This window comes from Saccopteryx leptura, chromosome 6, assembly GCF_036850995.1.
Source record: "Saccopteryx leptura isolate mSacLep1 chromosome 6, mSacLep1_pri_phased_curated, whole genome shotgun sequence".
Taxonomy (NCBI): domain Eukaryota; kingdom Metazoa; phylum Chordata; class Mammalia; order Chiroptera; family Emballonuridae; genus Saccopteryx; species Saccopteryx leptura.
This window is the reverse complement of record NC_089508.1, coordinates 122,951,786-122,977,071: the sequence shown is the minus strand read 5'-3', so window position 1 is coordinate 122,977,071 and position 25,286 is coordinate 122,951,786. Positions and strand designations below refer to the sequence as shown.

The window sequence follows — 25,286 nt, the reverse complement described above, 5'->3', positions numbered from 1 at the left end:
ACTGAAACTCTAAGCCTTGGGGGTAGGGGAGGAACAGGTGAATTTCTCCTCAGGTCGACTGCTATAATGAAGGAGGGTGGGTCTGAGCTGCACCTGAGGAATTGCCAGGACTTGGCCAGGCAGCCCTCACAAGGGATGTTAATTGAGGAGAAAAGAGTCCATGAAATCCTAGAGGTGGTGATATCGGGGATGGGAGGGGGGAGTTTAGAAAACATTGGGAAGGCAACAAGGATGGCTGGCATATTGGATGCACTATAACTGTGCTCTAAAAAGCAACAAATTAACCACAAAGGATTCCGCTGAAGCCCTTCAGTGCATGTCAAAGCAAAGGCAGTAATAATCAAAACTGTTGGCATTACTGAGCCTTTCTCTGGGTGTCTCATTAAATCCTGATGACCTCACTGGGCCTTCATCCTCCCATTTCACAGGTGAGAAATCTGAGACTTGAGAAAGTTTAAGCAATTTGCCTGAGATCTCGACTGTTAAGTAACAGGGGCTGGAGTTGAATTGGGTGGCGTGGATGTCGCATGCTTAACCAATTTGTGACATCCCCTGTCCTGGGAGACCACACTGACCCCTATCAGCCACAGCTGATCTCCTCTGCTATACAGGACAGCCCTTCCATATGAAAATGGTTGCAGAACCTCCTGGATTTATGAGAACTCTCAGGAAGCCCAGCTTCTGGAAACATGTAAGAAGGGAAAAGGGAAAGATTCCTCCACATATGGAAAAAAAATAATAACCAAATAGCTTCTTCTGGTCTTTCAAGCTGGTGCTACGCAAAGTCCGAGAGGAATCTGAAACCCAGGAACACTGTGAATCCACCCTGAAGTCCCTCCTGGGCCCTCCTAAGCCAGGCTACTGAATCCTGCTGCTTGGCCTCCAGCCCCTGACATTTAGCTGCCTCCTCCGAGAGCTACCACCTCCCAGCCAGCCCCTGGGCTCTGGAGCTGCTCCACAGCCCTGCAGCAGACAGGCCCAGACCTCCAGTGCCCCTACTCACCACCCCAAAGACAAGGCCCTCTCAGGCTCCTGAGTTCCCTGCCCACGAATAGCGTCCACTGTTTCACACTCACCATCCGTCTCCTTTCCTGGAGAGTAAACGGAGGTCCCTATGGATTTCGGCTACTGTGTATCTTGAGGGCAGGCTCACCCAAACGCTGTTGGGCTGACCCTGTTCCTCCAGGGCCAGGGCCTACATAGAATAGACAGCCTGTGGGGGCCAATCGAGTGCCAGTACCCCTTCCCTAAGAATTACCCCCAACATTCTGCAGCCATGCTGTTCCTGGAAAGGGGACCTGGCCCAGGGCAGCTCAGCCTAGGGCCAGCAGGTAGTATGTGAGTTCTTGACTTTGTACAAGGAAAGATTTCTCAACAGGAGTCCAGGTGGTTTTGAGAGTGCATTTATTAAAGCTGGGGACAGTGAAACAAGGAAGGGCTTAGGATGGAAGCAGCAATAGGAGGGAGCTCAGGCGGGGCTGCTTTGCCCTTCTAGAAATACATAGGGAAGAAATGAGCATAAGCAGGCTATTTTGGCCCACTGGGCGTTGGAGACAGGTTCAGGGGATTAGCCTAGGATGAGCTGCTGCTACCCATTGCACTCCTGGCTGCAAGTCTTATGGGCACCCTTAGAGTTTAGGAAGAAAAGAAAGGCAAGGAAAACATGTCTGGGAGTAAAAAGAAGGGGGGCACAGGGCATGCTCTGGGTCCCCTGTCCTAAGGGCTTTTTGGGTGGAGATCTTAGGGGAGGTCCCAGCTGAGGATGTCAATATGGATGAGAGCTCCTCAGCTGTGTCCTTGTAGGGTCTTGGTGTCCACCGATAGCTTGGTGCCAGGGCAGGACATGATTAGTCAAGGCAGCTGGTCCTTATGTCAGCCATGACATCACTAGTCTGGTTTTGCTGATTTTCTGGGCCTGGAGCTGAGACACAACTGAGGCCTAAATGTTATCTCTAGGAGTGAATGCTAAAGGCTATTCTCCAGCCCTCTTGTTTGTTTCCCCCTCTAGTGGGGTCTAATCTGCATTACCAGCAATGTGCTAGTAGAGCAAGCCCCGGGTGGCAAGGTCCTTGTTTTCCCAGTTTTGCCCATTGCTAGGCACCCGGGTCTTTCTGCCCTCATGACCTTCTATGACTGGCCTATAGTCCTTGCTTTGCTCATGCCTAACTGCTACCACAGTGCTGTGTAGGAGACACCTCTTTTCTTGTACTGAGGCCGCCCAAGTGGCACCTGTACTGAGCCAGTTAGACTCTCCCCCCACCCAGGTGAGCAGCAGGATGGAGAGTCACAACCAGTGGTGGGAAGTTGGAGGCACACCAGCTGTGTGCTCCCTACAATAGAGAACTGCCCAGAGGACAGAGAGGAGAAAAAGGAAGAGCAACTTGAGGGAAGAGAAAAGCCACATGCGTTACTGTGCGGTTCCTGATTCTAGTTCCTCAGGGGCGTGGCTGAATTTTCCACCCTAAGGTTTTGTGAAATACCACCCTATCCTTCTCACGAGGTCATCAGCTGGTTGAGCAGAAAGCTGTCCCTTGCAGCCCAGTCGGCCTCAGCTAGAGCAGCCCCAAGACCACCAGGGCTAGAAGAGGGCATCCCCTCAGAGAGCTGCCCTGATGAGCTGGCCTTGCAAGGGAGTGCTCGTGGCCTGGGCCCACCCCTGCTGGGGCGGGGGCACTGTGTGGGGAACATGTCCTGCCTGGCCTGGGAAGCAAGCTCAGCGGCACTCCAGAGTTGCTATATGATGGGCTTGACCTAAGACCTTTCGTGTTGGCATCTAGGACTCTGCAACCTGCCTCCCTTGGCCCACTCACAGTCACCATACTGGTGACAGAGCCTAATTAATCCTCTCTCTTGTGCTTCTAAATCATAAGTAGCTCCCTACTGCATACAGGACCAAGTCCAAGTTCCCTAACACAGAGTTCAATTTCACTGTCTACCTTCTGTAGCCTTATCACTCCCCATTTCAGACTCTGTGCCTTAGTTGCATAGAACTGCTCTTTGCCTGCAGCTCTGTATTTTTGCCCACTCTGTTCCCTCTGCCTCCCACTCCCTTCGTTCTCTTCTTTGTCTTGCTGACTTCCACTTGTCTGTCAGGAAGGCTCCCAGTTCTTCATACAGTGCTTCCAAGAAAACTTTGACTTCCCAGGCTGGGCCGAGGGCTTCTTCTCTGATCTTCTACATGTCCCGGCCTCGTTTGGTCTTAACTCAGGCCAGAATGCATTGCAATTGGCTGCTTTCTTGGCTTTTCTCTGCACTGCGGACTTTACAAGGGCTGAGATCACAACTTTTCCCTGAATCTCCCCAGTGCCATGTTCAGTATAAATTGGCCTCTGTCTACCTACTCAGCCCAATTTCTGGCTAGTCCTTGAAAACAAGAACAAAGATTTCCAAGAAAATGCTCGGGTCACCTGTCTCTATTTTGGAGATGATGAAACTGAGGCTCAGAGAGGTTCATAATGACCCGAAGATCACAGAGCTAGGAAGGGCCAGGGCCTGAATTAAAAGCCAGGACTGTCTACTTCAAACCTTGTGCTTTTCCCACTGTGCCCACTACTCACCAGGCAAACCAGCTGGGTCCCACTCTGGGTTGACATTGAGATGCGTTCACTTAACGCATGTATACTTTAACCACGTGTATACTTGTTAGGGCCATTGACTTTTCTGAGCTCCGAAGGCTTCCAATCTGCACCTAGAATCAAAATTTGGGATTTAGGCTGCCATGGTTCACCAATGCCCTCCTGTGGGCAGGTTCTACACTTCCGTGCCCTGGTGCCTAATGTTCCTTCTGCTCAGGCTCCCTGTGAAGGCTCCCTGGGCTTGTTGCTCAAGGTCACTTTGCCTTGTGCCTATTGAGCCCACCTGTTTCTCTGTGACAACTCCTGACCACCATGCTGAGCTTTGTACCTATCTATTTGTTCAGGTTTCTCCCCTCATGGACTGTGATCGCTGTGTTACTCAGCTCATATCCCAGAACCTAGCTTATAATAGGTGCTTAGTTAGGTGAATTGGAAGGAAGAGGAAGGGAAGGACAATGTTTGCAAAGCATATCACACTGAGAAAGCAAAAGAGCCCCCAAGGAGGAAGCAAGACCTAACTGCACTTGGTTCTGCTTAGCTGCTAATGGAGGGCTGGGGCCATAGAAAAGAATCAGCTAGCACCTTCTAATTAAGTTCTACGTGCCATAGCTTTCTTTTTTATGTGTTCTTATTTACATAAGGCACTTTTGGATTTGTTGACTTAATTAATTTTTACAATAATCATGAGTGTCCATAGAGTTGTTTTTTTTTTAATCTTGCATGAAGAAGCAACTAGAATCAGCATCTAATCCCAAGCCTTGCCTGGTGGCAGCCTACCCCAGAGGATGTCTCTGTGTCTGAGGTCAGAGACCTGCTGCCCAGACGTATCTTCGCATGTGTTTACCATGTGCTACTATACTTGTTATGGGCACCCTTTCCACACATGGTTCATGTACAGCATGGTTATGTGATGCTTATGTGTAGAGGGAGTCCTTGGCCAAGACATGGTCACTTGCTCCCAAGATCAATAGCCCTAATCAGATAGCTCAGCCACCCTCCACCTTCTAATTCAGTCCTGCAATTTCCTCTCCTCCCTGGCCTCTGGCCACAGAGAAGGTTTCATGCCTTTGAGCTCTCTGTGCCCTGGCACACTGCCAGCCCCTCTCAGATGTTGGTAGACAGGCATAGCCAGCACCACATCCCACTTTGCCTTACTTCTTAATTAGGCCCCCACAGTACAACCCAGGCTGTCGCCCCAGTCCCTCTGGTTTCCATGAGGCCATCGGTAACATGAGGTGTGCTACTGAGAGGACCTGCTGGAGAGACGCAGACAGGGTTCCTGGGAGGACCTGCCTTTGCCAGGGCCGGTCTCAGGGCGAGGTAAGCAAGGCAGACTGGGATGAAAGATTGAGGCCCAGAGGGTTGAAGGTATCCCCCAGGGTGCTTTGGAGGACCCCTTGCCCAGATCAATCCCAGCTTGTCCCCTTGCCCCCACTGAGCAAAGAAACAGCAATGCCCAAAGCATCCAGCCTTCTTCCGATAGCCTTCACTTGGAACTTCCTGACCTCAGAGTCACCCTTCCCATGTGGCAGAGGTGTAACATGACAAACCTCAGAGGTGGCCACCCCACCAGAACTTCCAGCCCTCCCAGTAGCACAGAGGCTAACCTTCGGTCAATTGTCTTTTCTTTCAAGAGAGAAACTAGAGTGGCTGCTAGCAGAGGAGGTGGGGGGGCAGAGGGAACTTGCAGTTTAGACCTGGGTTTGAAGCCTGGCTTTGCCACCAAGTTGCTATTTCCTTGAGCAAGTGCCCCTTCCCTTTGGGTTTCAGGCATCTCCCCTCCCAGGGAGGACTCACCCATTCATTCTTGTGTTATTCCAGCCCTTGCAATAAGCTGCAACCACAGTGATGGAGTAGGGGTAAGTTAGGACACAGACAGGAAAGGTTCCTCCCTTTCTGCAAAGCAACAGAACAATAACAAAAAGAGTCACATTTCCATCTCATGAGTGCTTGATCTGTGCCAGGCACCGCCTTAGGCATGCTTACCTACCTGACCTCACGTAATCTTCACGGCAATGTGGAGAGGTGGACATTATTATTACTCCCACTTTAAAGACAGAAAGTGAGGCACAGAAGAGGTCTGCATTTTGTCTTTGGACAAACACATGGCTAGAAGGGAATGGAAGCAAGATCTGAAGCTAGATGACTTGTCTGCGGAACAAGGACGTTTCAGAACTCCACTCTTCTGCGTCAGTCTGACCAGCTCAGCCCTCTCCCCAGAGAGTCTGTCTAAAGTGTGACCACATACTTGGGCACAGAGAAAAATATTTTTTTAATTTAAAATTAGATATTTATTTTACAGGCCACAATCTATTACTATAATCCAACAATTTTAAATATATATATAGATATAATAAGAATGTGTCAGAAAACTCTCTTAACTACTTGGAAATGAATAACTATTCTAGATAACCCCAGATCAAAGGAAATATTAAAACCAAAATTAAAAATCATCTAGAAACAGATAAAAAAAAGGGGACATTTTTATTTCAAAACCTATGGGATCCTGAGAAAAGCTCAACGGGGGAAAATGTATGGCCCAGAATGCATTCATTATTAAAGAAGAAAGCCTGCAAATAAAAGAGTTAAATATACATCATAAGAAATTAGACAACCAGCACACAAAAAAGAAAGTATGAAATGGAAATTAATCAATAGCTGAAATTAATAACAGAAAACAAGAAAAAGGGGGAAAATCACACAGATTCTGTGAAACCAGAGTTGGCTACAGAGGCTTGTGGCACTGGGGGGCTGGCGAAGGCCTCAGGTTTTTTAGGTGGACCCACTATGCTGGACTACCTGTCAGTGGTCAGGGACATGGGCTCCTGACCCCCGGCAGTGTTTCCTTCTCCCTGGATGTCTCACTGCGGAGTCCAGCCGTCTGACCGCCTAGCCTTGGACTGCAGTACTTAGCGTTTCCTCCCAGAAGGAAAGCTCCCCGTTGAGGCTTGTTAGGCAAATGTGTCTGCTCTGTGTTTTTCAGCAATGAAGCTGCAGTGGTTTTGTTTTCTCTCTGTTGCCAGGAGTCAGAAGGAAGTCTGTGACTAGACATCTTTGGGTGGAGACCACGCAAACACAGCGCTAGAAATGAGCTCCTCAGATTCCACTGCCCCAGCCCCTGTGAGCAGGCTGAGTGAACCAGCTGATGAAATTGGACCAATGGGATGGGGGTGGGCACTGAACCTCTGTCTTGACCTCAGACCTGCAGTAGTGCTCACCCTCCTTTTTCCCTCAGCTTGCCTCAGTTTCCCATTCTGACAGTAGGATACTGTGGCTTCATCTTTTCTGCAAACTGAATCCGTGCCAGTCTCAGTAACAGAGCCGTGGCGGTGCTGCTGGCTGCCACCCACCATGGATCCCAGCTCTTCCTTCTTCTCCATCAGAACCCCAGCTTTGTTCGCGTTCGTGTGGGAGACGAAGGCTCACGGGGCTGGCCAGCGCCCCATGGACCTGCAGGCCGGCCACTGGATGATAGATCTGGCCCATGTCAGCATCGCTAACACAACTTTTGCATTCCTCATCTGGGCGCCGACCCTTCTGCCTTCTCCCCTCTCCTGCCCGGAACTCGAACACGAGGCCTGGACGTGCAGCAGCCACCTGTGCTGATGAGGTCACCTGGTGAGGAGGACATTAGAACGGAAGAACAGAAAGAGACCAGGACTTCAGCGGCATGCCTGTGCCACCTCAGCCTACCTGGACCCCTGCCCTGATCAATACAAAGGCCCGGCTGTAAGCCCACCGCGGCCTCTCCCCTGTCACTTGCGGCTGAATGCATTCCTACTCTAAATAAGAACCAGGCTTTCTTTCGGGGTTTTTAGAACATCTCACCCAATCCTTTGATGAGGTCCTCCCTGAAGTTCTGCAAAGTGAACACCATCTTTCCTCCCATTTCCAGATGGGTCAGACAAAGGAGTTGGGGCCTGCACTCTAGGACTCTGCCCCGTCCTCCACCCCCAATTGCTTTCCCAAGAAAACCTTTCTTGCCTGTAAGCAGTTCAGGGCTTCCCTCTCCCTGCAGCAGCCCCACCCAAGGTCACACGCAGAGTGGGAGTTCCTCAGGAACCAAGGAGTGTGTCAACTGACTTCAGTCCCTGCTTCTGGTGCCAGGATACACACACTCTTTTATTTTGAAATCGGTCAGTTTGTGTCAAAGGGTCTGGGTTCTAGTCTTGGATCTCCCCTTCACTTGCTATGTGATCTTGGGAAAAATAGCTCCAACCACCTCCCTGCCCTTCTATACAACAAGGATGGCTGCTCCTTCCCTCCTGAGGCTGCAATAATACGTTAAGGGATATATAATGATATGTGACAATAAGCACAGATTGAGTGATCTCTGAGCACTCAGGATGTTGGGGGGTGACGGGAGCTTCATGCTTGAAAGCACTGACCCGTCCTTATCATGATTTCAGTCTGTATCAGAGCTGTGACCCCTTCTTCCCTCAGCTTAGCCCTCCTCATGGCTTCCCATGCCTCTGTCACCATTTTTCACTTTTTGTCCACCCCAGGAGAGCTAAGAATATTGATATCATGAGACTATACCTTTAAGAAAGGATAATGTCAGCATTGTAATTCTTTGTTCATGAAACCAGGTTATTTTATTCTGTAAGTCCTTTTCTTCCTTAGTGACCAAAATGTATTTGTTCATCTACTTTCAAAAAAAATTTATTAGACTCTGTGCTGGGGACTCTTAGGGTTGGATGGGACTTAAACACCCTGCAGATTACTGTGCTTCCCCCAATTCAGCTTCTCCACCACCAGGGCTGCCATCCCATCCAATCCTCAGTTGCTCACTTTAGAGACAAAGAGTTTATCACCTTCTAAGACAGTCCATTTCACCTGTGATTATTCTGTTAGAATGTTCTCCCTCCCGCAGACACTCCTTTGCATATGTAAGGATGTGTTCTTGGCAAACATCTAAAACTGTGCCCACTTGACTGTGTGGGACGGTAACTGGCAGAGTCAGTAGGGGACGAAGGAGCCCACATGAGGCATTATCAAACAGGAAGTGCCCTCTGTGCTAGATGATGATGACAGTGAAGGAAGCGTCACTCTGCTGCCCTGGGTGGCTCCAGAGACAGCTTTTTCTTCCATCATGTTAAAGAACTCAGTTAATTATTCAGTTAATTCTGACGTGCTGGGTATTCACTGGGATAGGCCAGGCTATGTGGATGTAACAACATTGAACTCTCGGTGAATTGGTATAATGGAAGTTTATTTCTTGTTCCTATAGGGTACAGTGCAAATTGGGAGACCCTTCCCTACTTTGCATGCCATTGGGAACGCAGGATCTTCAATGTCACTACAGCAAAGAGGGAAGGAGGAGGCATATCAGCTCTTAACTGCCTCAGTCTCAGCCTATTGTCAGAACAAGCACGGAGTCTCTACCTAGCTGCACAAGAGGAAGAAAGAATGGTGGAGCACATGAAAAATGTGGTGAGTGCTGTCTCTTCCATAATCTGCCTTCTCCCAATATACCTCAGGGGGCATATTAAAGATTCAAAAGTCAACTCTGCAAAGAGGAGGAGGCCAAGGTCGTGGAAATGTACTGTGCACAGTAGTGGGGACCTTGAGGGTAAAGAAGAGCCACCACTTGCTGCTGTTCATGGCAAGTAGCTGTCACACATGGCAATCTGTGGTGAGGCTCGCAGGCATGTGTGGCCAGGCTATTCCACCCACGGTGACCATGTGTGAACACAGTGAGGACGAACTCGTTAGCAGAGTGTTCCCAGCCTCCCTCCCATCTTCCTCCCTTCATTATGTTTGCCACCCACACCACCATCACCAAAAACATGGTCCTGGCCTAACCAGTGTCTCCCCATCCAGCGCCCTAAGAATGATTCTAACCTGGCCATTCCAGTTCCTGGGAGGGACGGACAGCACTGGGGAGACTGGATGGGAACGGGGGTATCCTGGCTTGCTGAATCAGTTCTGGAATCTTCTTTGTAGGGAGGAATTTGGGTCAGGAGTAAAGTGGAAAGAAGACTAAAAAAAAATAAGGGAGAAGGGGAGGAGAAGGAGGGAGTGCCCTGTAGAGTGGAGATGTGGGGGGATAAGAGCAAAGGGCATGCCAGGTTGATATCATGTCAGAGGGCTCGGGGGTGGCGTGGAGTGAAAGGTTCCAGAGAAGAACTGAAGAACAAGGGAATGAGATAGAGAAGAGAAAGGGGACATCACCCTTTTTCCTCTCTTTGAGATGTGCGGTGATACTGACCGTCGTTGACTTTCTTCGGCTTGCTAGATTGTGCTTCTTTGAATGTGACTTCAGGCAGAGACTGGGTCACAGGGAATCTCTCCATTCACTCAAGTTACATTAATATAAATTCAGAATGGAGTAAGTAAGTGTATTCCCAAAGCAGGTAAGGCAAAAGTCACAAGAGTCAAGAAGGATTTATAATTGCTCCAAAATACACCGATGCACTTTGATAATGATAAAGGAGGAGAAGAGTGATACAGCCCCAACAGCACACGCAGCCCTCCCACATAGCAGCCCTGCCTGGGAGCCTGCAAGCTGCCAGGATGTGGTTCACTTCGCATAACTCTGGGGTTCCTGCTCCTGAATCCCGCTTCCTGGGTGCAAGCCGCCTCGGGAGTCTTTTCTCCCTCTTTTGCTCATTGTACTTCCACTGTGGAGGCCACAGTGGCCAGCTTGGCTGGCTGCTACCTCCCACCATTGACTCATATGAGACTTCCTGTCAACTGAAACCCCAAATCTTTCACTTGTGCTGTTACTCAGGTGTCCCACATCCTGTATGTGTCTGGTGTGTCTTCTGAATGCCAGGGCAAGCAAAGCTCTCTGTGGCCTTTCATCCTGGTATGCATTAATGTTGTCCCAGTGTCCATTTCAGTCCTATTGAGGAATTTTGGATTCTGACCAAAAGTGGATTTAATGGCGGGCGCACACCCTGGGCCCCAACTTCTGAAGCGCCCACAAAAACCCAACTTTACACTTTTCTCTAATGACACCAAGTTTGGTTTCATATGTGCAATTTTAACATTAATAGTACATAATATTTTTATTTATTTAAAAATATGGTTAATATGTATTTTTATTTTCCCTGTCTCTCTCTCTCCTTTTTTAAGGGCCCAATATTTTCTTCTGTGCCCGGGGCCTTAACTGACCTTAATCTGCCTCTGATCCTGACTCTTACTTTCCCTGAAATTGTCCACCCTATCACTTCCCCACATAACCCTTGGTGACCAGGCAGTTCAGTGCCATGGGTGAATCCATGCCCTAGACCAGGGGTCCCCAAACTACGACCCATAGGCCACATGCGGCCCCCTGAGGCTATTTACCCAGCCCCCGCGGCACTTCCGGAAGGGGCACCTCTTTCATTGGTGGTCAGTGAGAGGAGCATAGTTCCCATTGAAATACTGGTCAGTTTGTTGATTTAAATTTACTTGTTCTTTATTTTAAATATTGTATTTGTTCCCATTTTGGTTTTTTACTTTAAAATAAGATATGTGCAGTGTGCATAGGGATTTGTTCATAGTTGCTTTTTTTTGTTTGTTTGTTTTTTCCTTTTTGTATTTTTCTGAAGCTGGAAATGGTGAGGCAGTCAGACAGACTCCCACATGCACCCGACCGGGATCCACGTGGCATGCCCACCAGGGGGTGATGCTCTGCCCATCCGGGGTGTCGCTCTGCTGCAACCAGAGCCATTCTAGCGCCTGAGGCAGAGGCCACAGAGCCATCCCCAGCGCCCGGGCCAACTTTGCTCCAATGGAGCCTTGGCTGCGGGAGGGGAAGAGAGAGACAGAGAGGAAGGAGGGGGGAGGGGTGGAGAAGCAGATGGGTGCATCTCCTGTGTGCCCTGGTTGGGAATCGAACCCAGGACTCTCGCACACCAGGCCGATGCTCTACCACTGAGCCAACCGGCCAGGGCCTCATAGTTTTTTTTATAGTCCAGCCCTCCAACGGTCTGAGAGACAGTGAACTGGCCCCCTGTGTAAAAAGTTTGGGGACCCCTGCCCTAGACTTTGGAGTCAGACTTATCTGGTTTCTAAATCTTATTACAGCAATGACTGTGGGACCTTAGGCAAGTCACTCTCACTTGCCTAGTCTAGAAAGGGATAATACAGGTAGGCCATGAGCATAAATGAAACATGGATTATTTAAATCTACGTAAAATATTTGCTGTAGTTGCTGATACAGGAGAGTCTCAATAAATGTTCATCCTCTCCGTACACGTGTACTTCCATTCTAGATGTGGAACTTCCGTTCAACATTGACAAAATTGTTGAATAAGATGTGGTTAGAGATGTGTAGCTAGATTCATCCATTCCACTTGCAATGTAAATATACTGTGGGGGAAAGAAGGTAATGTTTTTATAAATTTATTTTTTAAAAAACCCAAGATTTCCAAGACATTTCCTATCTATCGCTAGCAAAGGAACCCCAACCTATGGGTTACTCTCAGTCTTTGGAAAGTTACCCTACTAGACAAAAGTGGGCCAAGAGACTTTTTGGACAAATAGTTTCTTTTGGCCTTTTCAGTACTCCCAGGAAAAAACCCAACCACCTCCAGTATCAAGAGCACAATGCTCTCCATACTATCTCTTTCCCCAACTCAAGGATCTCTCCTGGAATGCTGAAGGAATCGCACCAGCAGCACACCCACCCCTGTCATAATTGACAGCCACAGGATTGACAAGCCATCCGACCTTGGTCTCAGGCCCCATTTCTGGGCTGGCAATGCATAAAAAAAGCACTAGACTTGAAATAAGACAGGCCTGATTCCAGATCTTACTCTCCCCCATCCAGGAGGAGAGGATGTCAGGAGGGAGGCACAAGGTTCTGGGGAACTGAAGCTTCCCCCATGCATGGCAGACCAGCAAGACCCCAACAAGCATGCTCACAGAGACCACACCCACACCCACACCCCCCACACACACCCTCACTACAGAAACTTTCCCCTGCTCCACCAGCCCCAAGGTGCCATACCAGAGCCCAGGGCTGCTGCAAACATAGATTTCAATCAAGATCCCATCAACACACCTACCTGGGCCCCAGCCTCTTCTGGGTGCTGTATTGCATACACAGGAGAAATCTCTTCATTACCATGTTTATTGGGGACCTGTTATATACCAGGGCCTCTGTGACCTTAGAAACAGATAATCCAGGGTTACCAGACTCATGCATGAGACTGGCTCATGACAAAGCAGAGCATACAGACCAAAAGACAAATTTAATAAACTTTTACCACAAGTACAAAGATGTGAGCTGAGTCTTAGAGTCCTTCAGAATCTTCACCAAAAGGACAGGGCCAGAGCAGCCTTTCCAGGCAGAAGAAGCAACTTAAGACCTGTGTGAAGGCAGGAGACACCCTTGCCGACCTGAAGCTGAATGGTGAGGAAGGAAATGACAAGAGATTAGGCTGGGGAACTAAGCCACAGATTTTGATCTGGTGTCATATCAATGGGAAGACACTAAAGGATGCTAAATGGGCATAGAGGTAGAATTAGATGCCTGGGAAGACTTCCTGGAGAGGACGGCTTTTGATCAGGCCCCTCAGCCATAGCCAGGACTTTGGGAGATAAAGGTAGAAAGGAAAGGCCTTCCAATGAGAGACAGTGAGCCAAGGCATGAAACAGCAGGTGTGGGGCCAGCTGGAGAACAGCAGGGGCAGCAAGAGATAGCAGTAAGGCTGTGCTAAGGGTCACAGAAGGTCAGGAAAGGGAGCGAATTTGGGGCTGATAAGGTCAGAGAAAGCCTTATAAAAAAGGAATGTCTCGCTCAGTCTATAAGTAGACTTTGACTTGAACCACCAAGTATAATAGGTTTGAGTGAGCACAGGTTCTAGCCCCAGGAGGTTACCTCTGCCTTTTTCTACCCTGTGCCCCTTCCACCCCACCCTCTGTAAAACCCACCTGTCTGAAATCCCACCTCTTTGGAGCCCCACTAGGAATCTCAAAGTGAATCTTTTGAAACCCTAAAACAGGGGTCCCCAAACTTTTTACACAGGGGGCCAGTTCACTGTCCCTCAGACCATTGGAGGGCCGCCACATACAGTGCTCCTCTCACTGACCACCAATGAAAGAGGTGCCCCTTCCGGAAGTGCGGCAGGGGGGCCAGATAAATGGCCTCGGGGGACCACATGCAGCCCGCGGGCCATAGTTTGGGGATGCCTGCCCTAGAGTCTACATAACCTAGGAACTTAATTTTACATTTGAGAAAACTAAGGCCCAGAGATGGGAAATGACTTCTTCAAGGTCAGAGAGTGACACTTCAAGTGTCAGAGCCAGAAACTAGCGCCAGGGATCTCCAGCTCTTTGCCTCTTAGACATCAGCCACCAAGGGGTTTAAGGAATTCTCCAACGCAAAGACATGTCTTCTAACATGGAGACTTCTTGAAGGTGGAATTGCTCATTAGCACCTGAAGGAATGAAGCCATGATGGGAATCCTCTGAATGATAAGAGCAGTTCTGGGGAAATACATGGCACTGCAGTTACACAGATGGACCAGTGGGTAACCAACCTCCATCCCAGATATGAAGCTGCCTGAGCCCTGACTACTGAGAAAGGAGTGGTGAGGATCGGTGAGTGTCAACCTACTGTTTCAATTTCCATGGAAACTTTATGGGAAAGGCAATACAAGACCCATTGTGCAGAAACTGGGGTTTCAGGAGACCAAGAGGTTTTCAAAGGCATGAGGGTAACGGAACCAGCAGCCGCCCTCTGGCCTCTCCCTCCTGGCAAGAGAACACCATCCCAGCAGCTCCCCCATCTGTCGCTCTTCCTCCTGGGGCCTGGGCAACCCCACAGGGGAAGGTCTGCTCTCTACCAGGTCAATAACAGCCCATTAGGAAGCCTTTGTTTAATAAACCATCAATGTTAAATTATTGAAGGAATAAGAAAGTGCCATGCCAAGTCAGGTCAGCAGGAGTAGGGAGGGGACGGATGATAAAAGAATATTAATTGAATGTCCATGAGCAAGACATTCTCTAGGGTGTACTATATACAGTTTTTATAGCAACCTCACAATAACCCATATCCTCCCATTTTACAGAGGATGAAACAGACTCAGGGGGTTTATTGCCTGCCGAGGTTAAACGGCCATTGAGTGGCGTCTAACTTAGACCTGGCCAGCTCTTTCCCTGGCACCATGCTGCCCCCGGAGACGTTGGGATGGAGGATAGGCAGGGGAGCTAAGGCAGGTCAGCTGCAGGGGAGGTAGGTGGGAAGGAGAAGCCGGGGGCTCAGATGGAGTGGGGCAGTAAGTCCAATTCTTAGGAGCACCTCGGTTTCTCTCATAAGCCTCACTCTCCACTTCACAAGTTTTGCCAATGTTTGTAATGTGAAGCTGGTCCCTGGAGCCAGGGAAGCTGATGGTGAAAGGGAAACCAGCACTCACTCTTCCTGGCCTGCATTCCAGCTGCCATCCATCCCACTGGCTGCGCCAGTCAATGCCAGCTGCTCCTGGCTGCAGGTGCCCATCCAGATGCTGGGAACACTGGCACAGTGCTCATGTGGGAATAGAAGAACAGGAAGAGCAGAGCTGAGGTGTCAAGTTCTCTCCACCAGACATTGGAATCCATAATTCTAAAGTCTTTAGGAAGTATCAGATTCAATTTACCACAAAAAGGTTTCCTGTTCACATGAGCCCTTGAGGAACTCTGCTGGGGGGGTGACAGCTGGCACAGCAACCCCTCCCATAGGCCCCTGGCTACTTGGGATTCAGGCAAAGGGCCATCAGGACAATTAGCCAGGCAATGGTGCATCCTTCTCCTGGGCCCGGAGTCTTGTAATACAGAAGGGAAAACCTACGTGTTGAAGGCTCTGCAGGCTGCTTATATGAAGAACAGGAAACTAATCTGGGGCATGGAAGGCCTTCAAACACTCTTCCAAGAGAAATTACAGGTTCCCACCCCATGTAGCATGGAGAGTCTACCCACAGGACATGCTCAATAAATATTGGCTGAATGCCTGAGTAAATATATAATCTGGTTCCCCAACTATATTAGTCAGCTTGGGCTGCCCTAACAAAATGCAATAGACTAAGCAGCTCAAACAACAGAAATTAATTTTCTCATAGTTCTGGAGGCTGGAAGTCCAAGACCAGGGTGCCAGCATGGTAAGGTTGTGGTGAGAACCCTCCTCCTGACTTGCAACTGGCTGCCCCCTCACTGCAGGGAGAGAGAAAACTCCCTCTTGTTCTCTTTTCATAAGGCCACAGACCTGTTGGATTAGGGCCTCACTCTCTGACCTCATTTAATTTTAACTACCTTCTAAAGAGATTGTCTCTGGACACAATTCATTGAGGGTTAGGGCTTCAACATACAATGATTGGAAGGCACATAAAACATGCAGTTGCTGAGGGATACAAGTCAGTCCACAGCATCAACCAAGGCAGGAATTTAATAACAACGTCATGGAAGGCCTTCAGCATTTAGCGTTTCCCTTTAGCAAGGAAGGCTTCACCTTCCTTGCTCTCCCTGAGAACCCCTTCAGGAATGGCTTTGCTCTCTTAAGGCTGCCATGACTGAGCCAGCCCACTGCAGAGCCTATCAGGGTGGTACTGTTTGCATGGCTGGGGGTGGGGGCCTGGAATGCTCAGCAGGTTTCCTGCAGAAGAGCATGGGAGGAATTGGGAGGGGGGTGTCCCCAGGCTGCCTGAGAGCCCTGACTTTCTCGTGTCCTGCCACTTTGCTGTGAGGCCGTGTGATCACTCCCCTCTCCCTCTGTGGGCTTTGATTCTGCCATCTGAATAATGACAGTGTGGATCAATGATTTCTAAGAACATCCCACTATACTGCTTTAGCTGTTCTTAGGGAAAAGCAGGCTCAGGGAGTCAAAAGCAAGCCAGAAGCTACACTAATGAAGAATCTCAGCTTCACTGCTACTGATTGAAACATCCTGGGAAAATTACCTTTATCTCTCAATTTCTCTTTTTCCATCTGAATATTGGGTTATGACAGTCACCAGCTTTGTGGGCTTTCCAGCATTACTGTGATAAATTGATTGCCTTATGGGGCCCCTGTTCTCTACCTGTCCCATGGCCTTTTCCTGTGGCTTTGTCATTTCTCTCACTACAAGGAGGTGGGGTCTATCCCCTACTTCGATTCAGAGTTAGGCCGTGTCACTTGCTTGACTAATTGCATGGTAGCAAATGTAAGGCAAGCAGAAGCTTGGGAAAGCACTGGAGGACTAGGTTTGCTTGCTTTTGCACTCTGCCATCACCACGAGAACATTCCCAGGTTGACCCGATGGAGGAGTGAACCTGCGCTGCCCCTGAAGTCTCAGATGAGGCCAGCCAAGATCAACCAACAGCCATCCTAGCCCCAGACAATTGGAGAGCTCAGCCAAGATCAGAGGAGCTCCCAGCTGGCACATTAAATCAAGAAGCTAAAAAATCGCTTACTGTAAACCACTGACTTTGGGATGGTTTGTTATGCAGTAGTATTTTGGCAATCAATGACTGACACAATCACAAAATTGCACACCCTAAGTGCCCAATACATGCTTATTCACTCCATCAGCCTGCCACTCCACACCTTTAGATGCACTCTTAGAGATTGTTAGGAGACAGCAAACGGTCCTGGTGGATCTTACGCTCCAGTCTCATTGTTCCTCTCACGTCAGATTGATTACAGACGCTGACTGCTCAATTTTGATTAAATACTAAATCATAAGCTGCTTATGAAATGCCTGCAAAAAAAGCTGACATTTATGAAGTCCAATAAACTACTTGTAAGAACAGGAGTGCTAGATTGGGAGGGAAGGAAAAAATAAAATAAAATCTTCATCCAAACAAACATTTAGTTGACAGCAGACAGATGGTCAGGATCCCTCCCTTGTAAACTAGAAAAATTAAGATTTGGCAACGGTTGTCTGAAAATAGCTCACAAACATCAGAGTTTCCCCTTTCTATGCTGGTGTTTTTCTGGGCCTGGCTTCAATATTTTCACAGGCTACTGCACGGAAAAGGTGTTACAGGCCTCCGTGTCGCTGGCAGCGAAACACGAAGAAATATACCAGCAACGATTTATAGAACACAAGGCTGCCAACATCCCGAAGAGTGAGTGTTTAACAGCCAGCAACTGCACGTTCCCATAAATTCCCATAACTCAGCGTCAGGGTCTCCCTTAATCTGCTGAGGTGTAAGCGAAAGGGGATCAGCTTTCACAGGGGTGACTGTCAGTTAATCTTATGGGGCCAGTAGCAATCTTAATAGAAATGGAACCCAGCCTTAAAACCACAGGGCAGGCTCTCCTCACCTTTGTTAAATGAAGGAACGAGAGTGCTAAGGTGGGGTAAGGGGCCCTGGCTTGGGCTCAAACAAGCCCTATAGGTCTGTGGGAGACACAGGCCTTTGGCTGCCTGGTTTTCATTTCTTCCTGACCTCTTCGTGACCCCGCAAAGGTCCCAGAAAGTAAGCACATGGACTGATGAAGTGGGGTGCACTTGTGTGATTACACACAAGGATCGGCAACTGGCATCACTCCACAGATGGACGGCGCACTGCCCTTCAGTGGCTTGGCTCCTGCTACCTGAGTTACACAGCTCACAGATGAGCCCGTGACCTCACAAATCACAGAATTTGGGGCCCCTGCTAGAAGAGCAGCAGTGTGTTGTGGTAGAAAGATATGGACTTTGGGCTTGGAGACCAGACCTAAGTATCTCTGCTGCCTCCTGGCTTCCTGGACAAGAAGTTCAGTCTGGGGAGGAGCAGAGACAGGCTGTGAAAGAACAAAGCTCAGAAGCAGGTCACTTCAATGCATGGTGAGTACAAAGGTCAAGATACATCCACAGCAGTGTAGGAATGCAGAGGTTATCTGGCCCGGTCTGTGGTGGCTTCCTGGAGGAAGTGATGTCTGAATTGAGCCTTAAACATTGAATAGGAGTTAACCAGCAGGAAAGGATAGGAAAGGATATTACAAAAAGAGAAGCCAGGTGAGCAAATTATTGCCAATAATCAGCTTCTGTTTAAACCCCTCCAGTGATGAATGATTGATAGGTATTCTGTTTAAATCCCTTCCTTGACTCCCGCGCCTCACAGGGCCCGTTCCAGCTAAAACAGCTCAGGCTATTGGAAGATCCTTCCTCCTAGAGAGTCTTGCTGTGGCCTTCACCTGTTGGCCCTACTCCCCATTCAGGGCACAGAGTGAAGATGGCTCTTGTACCAGACACTGCCTGTGCATCAGGGAGTGGGGCCTGAACCCTGCCAGTCCTTTCCTTTCCTCTGTTGTGGCCCGACATTCCAGGAGAACAGAGGTCAGAGGCCTGAGCAGGCTCCATAAACCCATCTGAAAAATCAGTGACCTTGGGATTAAAGCTGAACTTTAGGGTAGAAGGCCTGGCTCAGGGTGGAGGGCCAGGCTTAGCTCTGCCTCCAAGGGACCAGCAAACAGAGTCCACGGCCTCTTCAAGTTCAGAGCCAAGGGGAAGAGAGGCAGTGAGGGACAGTGCCTCATCCAGACCTCTAGGGAGCAGGTGCCTGCCGAGCTATTGGGACCCCCAGGCAATCTCCCCTCAGTGAGCAGTGGGTGGGCAGTCATGTTGGAGTCCACACACCAGACAAGCATCTAGAGGCATAGCTGCCCCCAAGGAGGGGCTTACCAGTGCTCACTGTTGCTAGTATAGCCTCTCCAAGATGGAGGAGGCAAACCTGTGTGACTTGAGGCTATCCAAAACAATGCCAGCCCAAAATTGTCTCTCTCCCCCACCTGCCTGCTACAGACTGAGCTCGACTATGATTTGTCCCTTTGTACAACACAAATAATAAATACCCGCAGCAGCCAACTCAGTGCTCAGATCTCCCCACAGACAATGGGAAGAATAGCGCCTCCCTCATAGTGTTTAATTCCCATGACAATCAGAGGAGTTAATTCATATAAAAACACATAGAAGTGTGCCTGGCACCTAACACTATATATCTGTTTGTTAACATTATTATTACTATTATTATTATTCCTAGTACTCAATAGAAAAAAAAAACTTCAGTGTGATAGATCAGAGAAAGACCTATGGTTGGCTTTCTTGTCGTATACACATAAGACACAGTGAAATATAGCCCCGCAGAAAACAAAGTTGGTCCTCGCCTCACCTCATTCATGCCTTAGTTCCAAGCTGATGGTCACTGGAATCAGCTGCCTCTTCTTGGCTTCCTCAAATGAGGATTTCCCCTCGTTGATCAAAGCAGGAACATGAGAGAGCTCTGGTTGGTGCCGGGCAACTTCCACGGGAATCCCAGCGCCTCTGGGCCCCCCTCAGCCTCCTGTGTGGGGTGACAACTGGTGGACATGGCCACAACAATATTAAACACTTACATACCACAATCCACCTTCCTAGTCCCCCAGTAATGTTTCCTAATTAATCACCCTGTATACTGCATTCTAAATTAATTAAATTAAAAGTAATTAAACCCAGGGAATTGAAATTAGTCTAATTAGATTAGAGGCACATTCAGTGACTGTGGTGAGGGGTGCCGTGTAAATTGGCCAACTTCAGTGTAAAAAAAGATAAACTTGGATTACAGGCAGGCTGTGGGAGGGGGAGGCCAGCCTTATGAAGAATCTGAGGTCCTCAGTGCAATGATGTTATCAACGAGAATAACAAAGACAACAATGGCAAGTGCTGCATTCATCAGGGCTTCCTGCGTGGAGCCTGCCAAGCCAGTCCCCACAAAATCCCTCCCAAGTAGTGCTGCTAACTATCCCTGCATGACCAATGGGAAACGGAAGCAGTGCTGTGTGGAGGGTCATGGTAGAAACCCTCATGGCTTGAGACCCCCAGAGACCCTTCCTAACCCTCTGCAGCCAGCCTCCGTGACCTGTACGTAGAAGTGACTCCATGGCCTGGAGAGAGAAGTGTGTTGGATGGTGACCCTCACTCACTCCAGCCTCAGACCTTTATCCTCCTGAGGCACGTGGTGGATAATGTTCACATGCCCACCACACGATAGGCTGGTCTAGACCAGACACAGCTGTCAAGGACTGTGGGGTGTCCAAGGCTTACCCTACTTGCAGTCTACCGAGTGAGCTCTCCAAACTCTCACGGCAGCCGGCAGAAGACATAAGGCTCCTGAGGCAAAAATGGCAAGAGCCAGAATAGCAGCATTTTCTTGCCTCGGTTTCACAAGCCCCAAATCCCACAAGGCAGCAGAGAAAGGGTCGGATGTCACCTGCACACTCCATGGGCAGCATTATAGACAAGAAACCACCACGGCTTGGGGAAGGTAAATCTTTGATAAGGAACAGCATGACTGCCTGCCCTCAGCCCGGGAGGGGGACACTCTCCCCAGCGGCTGACTGCTATACAACATTCTTGAAAAGATAGGCAAGAATAAAGGTAGGCAGCGCCTCCGCTCGCTGAGCATGCAGAAACTCCAAGGGCCCATGGAGAATTGTCTCCCAACAACACCCACCCCTCACTTTTGGTTCTTAGCTCCTGGCAAATTTTCTCTGGAGTACACCACTCTAACCAGCCACTCTGATTAATCTGACTGGTAGAAAGTGGGACTCAATCTGTTCTGTTATTCCCATGCAGTATTTAATTAAGACAACTCCCAGCAGTCCTTCTCCAAGCAGTAAGAGGAGACCAAGCTGCAGTATTGACCTCGACCATGATCGCCCCAGAGCCCGAGATTGAACCAGCCTTCCAAAGCATAAGGGGCTTCCTGAGAAAGCCAGGGGGATTCTGCCTTGTGTTTCTAGGCTGCCCTGGCCACGTGGCCTGTGGCAGTGACCCAGGTAGAGCATGATGTATTAGGCACCACAAAAGTCTGCCAAGAAAAAGTGTAGGAGGACATCATGACCTATTAACAGACCTGGTCAGTGAGCTGAGGCTGGCATGGGTCCTGCCAGAGCCCACGAGGACGCAATGTCAGCTGAAGTAGGGCCCTCATTTTCATGTGTCCCCTTTTCTAAGTGGAGGACTCCAAAACAGGGGTAACTGACCATCGTGCGCACAAATAGTCAGTTGTCTCTCTGGGGAGCTCCCCTTAGCAGCCACGGTCCTCTGGGCACTCAGCGATCTACTAGTGGTGGTTACAAACACATCTGAAGGTCTCTTCTGATGGCTCCTAAGGTACAGGCTAGCGTGTTTGCAGGGGGAACACAAGTTAGTGTCTGGCTTCCACATGAGAAATACATTCCCAGAGGTGCATGTGGAGCCCCTAAAATGAAAGTTTTCTTTAATATTGTTGGGGTCCCCCAGGTGGGGCCTGCATCAGTGAGGGGTTACAGGTTGACAGTACCTCTAGTAGCCTGCCAGTGGGTGATAAGGCTCCCAGTTCAGGTAGAATTAAAAGTGGTCCTGGCCAGTTGGCTCAGTGATAGAGTGTCCACCAGGTGTGTGGAAGTCCCAGATTGAATTCGCAGTCAGGGTGCACAGGAGAAGCTACCATCTGCTTCTTCCCCCTTCTCCTCCCCCTTCTCTCTCTCTCTCTCTCTTCCCCTCCCTCAGCCATGGCTTGATTGATTTGAGCACATCATCCTCTGGCACTAAGGATGGCTCCATGGAACCTCTACCTCAGGTGCTAAAAATAGCTAGGTTGCAAGCATGGCCCCACATGGGCAAAGCATCGGCCCCAGATGGGGTCACCAGGTGGATCCTGGTTGGGACACATATGGGAGTCTGTCTCTCTATCTCCCTTACTCTCACTTGGAAATGAAGAAAAAAAAGAAAAAAAGGAAAATCTTCACCGCTATCACGAGAGAAACTACTTGCTGTTCTGGATGACAGTTTTTCCATCTTCTATCCATCATGGGGCTGAGCCTCTCCCTGCTCCTTCTCATGGGCCACTGGCATCCTATCCACATGCTGATCCTTTGAAACCACTCTACAGGGGCCCCAAACCGCGCAGGCGAGCTTCCCTGCTGGCTGCTTAAATGCGATGCAGAGGTGCATTATAGACTTTCCAAACACAAGAACACGGTGCCTACCTTGCAAGGAAGCTTCCATGACACTAGTTTTTATAGCTGAGTAGACGATAGCAATGAGGCAACAGAAAAAAAAGTGAGACAGCATTCCCTGGCAACCCCTGCACTGCTAATGTTGCAAATTCAGAGCACTGTTCTAGGGTAGCTCGGTGTGGGCATCCAGGTTTGCTGCTCCTGTGGCCCCTGCCTTGTGACCCTCTCTGACCGCCTCACATGGTGCAGGCATCTGGTGGTTGGAATAGGGCCTCAGACAGTAATGAAGGCCTGCAGAAAGCCAGGCTTTGAAGAAACCAGTGAACGTGACTGTGAGCAGAGTGGGGCAGCAGGAGTCATGGGCCTCGTTTCTGCTCACTCCGAACCAACAATTAGCCTGACTCTTTCCTTGGAAATGACACCAACTGCAGCTTCCAAGGCAATCAAAATTAACTTCAAATTACCAAGAGCTGACTCCCTCCTGCCTGTTCTCATGCCCCCCCTTTCTCTCCTTCTCCCGTTAGCCTGACTTCGCTTACAAAGCAAAACTGTCCCCAGCCCCTCTTTGCTTTGCTCTGAAGCCAGCCCATGACCTCCCATGTCACTCCTGTGTCCCCCTGGGCAGCTGTTTCCACCCAAAGGAATCGCTGAGGAGGAGGCTCAAATACCAACCATTTGCTTTTTCCAAGAAGGGGTTCCAAGGTGCCAACTGGCTTCCAGGACAGGAGGAACCTCCAGTGTGTGGTGGCCGGGGATTGTAAAACATTGGACAGATAGGTGGCCTCCAGGGGCCGGCCAGGGCACAGTGTGTCCTTCCTAAGTGCTCCTAGGCCAGGGAAGGAAACGAGGGGGGAGAGGAAGGAAAGAGAAAAGCAGAACTGTGCTGGGGAGAGCGATAGTCTGTTATTTCAGTGATGCTCATTTAGAGCCACGGGTTCTTCTGGAGCGGGAAGTCTCTCTGCCCAGGAGTGCGCACTCGGCCCCTTAACTGGGAGCCAGCCTCACTGCCTGCCCGGCCCTGGGTTCCAGGCATGCCCAGCCTACTGTCCATTTATTATCACCCCTGGGTGTGTGAGAACCCCACACGCAGTCTGACACAGTGTTTCCATGAGTGTTGAGTCAGTCCCCTTCCCCTCTGCCCTGTCTCCCCTCTGAGAAGTTAAAAGGGGCCCGTCTCACACTCCAAGGGCCCCCACTGCCTAGCCCCAGTCTTCCGATGTCTTAATCGCAGTCAGAAACCAGTAACTACTTGTAAATTGGATCGTGGTTTCCTTCAAACGTGGCAAGAGCTTGTTTTTCTCTTTTAATGACCAAAGGAAACACACATGTTAAGAATGTTTCCAACCTCAGCTCTGTGCCTACTGCCCCAAGCCTGTAGACCAAAGAACCAAATTTTCCTTCAGCTTTGGACTAAAAGGGCTGGGTAGTTTCCAACGCAATTAACAATTCGTTGAAGGGGCTTCCCTTTTCCACTTGCTAGCTGACTCACTTGGAAGAGTGAGGCCGGCTGTTCCCTCCGAGTTCCTCCTACTCAACACTCAGCTTGGCTGTGCTGTGTAGGCAGGCCAGCGCGGTCCCCAGACAAGCTCTGGGTTTCTGAAAAACAGTGGCTAAGGAGAAGACAGAAACTGATAGTGTGGGGTTTTGCGTCCCCCAGCAAGGAGTTCAGACTTTACGTTCAACAAGAAGCAATTAAAGGGCTTTATTCAGGAGAGAGTATTATTTTGAGGTCATTCTGGGCGCAGTATGGAGGATGGATGGCAGGACTGAAAGACCAATTAGGAAGCTGTCGCCTAAAGAAGACTTGACAGTTTTAGCCAGAGTGATGGAAATAGAGGGGCATGGGCAGATTCAGGATATATGTTGAAAGCGTAGCCAGTCAATCCTCCGACTGGATTGTGGTGTTGGGTGTGGAGGGAAGGGAAGGATGCAGGATGCTTTTATTCTGAGCAATGGGTTTGAATGTCATGTTACTTACTGGGGTGGGGAGACTCGGAAGATGTTTAAGGAAAGCTGTTAGCTTGGTGGTAGACCAGCAATTTTCAGTCTCCATCTCATGGCACAAATAAGCTAATTACCAAAATTTTGCAGTGCACCAAAAAAATATAATTTTTGCCAGTCTGACAAAAATCAATAAATAATAGATATAATTTGGATTCATTCACACTGGACAGCTATTGTTGTGTTAGCTGTTGTCTTTTTTATTATTATTATTTGAGAATCTAATGGAAAAGAGGCCAGTGCCCTGACTAAATGGTCAGGTAGTGCATGTTTTAAATATTTTATGGCATACCAGTGGACCTCTTGCAGTACACTGGTTGAAAATCGCTGGTGTGGACAATCAATATGGGGTAGCATCATCATCAGTCACTATGGTAGGTGTGCCGTGCTGCTCTGCCCTCTCCGAAGCCAAGGCCCCAGTGCTCCACAAACAGGAAGCTCATTGCTCCCCCATCAGAACCTCTTAGACCACAGCAAACTGCCCTCCTGAGGTGTGACCTCTATTCAAGGGGGTCATGGCCAATGCCTGGCTATGAGTAGATACAAGGTCAACCATCACTGGAGACCACTGGGAAGGGCCAGCCATTCCAGAGTCCCCACAGGACGGCCGAGGCCTTGCGGCAACCAGATGTGCGTCAGCCTCCCCCCTGCCTAGCTGGCCTTCTCTCTTCTCTGTGTGTCCTGGGAGAACTTCCTCTCCAGCTTCTCACTCAGCCTGCCTCAGGGTCTGGCTCTGAGAAACCCAGTCTAAGACAACTATTATTGTCATCATGATCCTTCTTGCTAAGTTAGATCTAGGATCCCATCCTATTTGAAAACTCTACCAATGAAGAATTCTAAAATAGCCTCTCACCCTTC

The 25,286-nt window shown here is 49.2% G+C and overlaps 1 long non-coding RNA gene across 1 annotated transcript; it reads right to left on the bottom strand.

Annotated features, from left to right (window-relative positions):
- Nucleotides 1-3,561: 3,561 nt before the first annotated feature.
- On the bottom strand, nt 3,562-6,508 carry LOC136376792 (uncharacterized). Its single transcript, XR_010746242.1, has 3 exons — nt 6,375-6,508; nt 5,373-5,471; nt 3,562-3,688 (listed from the first exon to the last, which is right to left on the bottom strand). It is a non-coding gene; the product is annotated as an uncharacterized lncRNA (long non-coding RNA).
- Between the last annotated feature and the right edge of the window lie 18,778 nt (nt 6,509-25,286).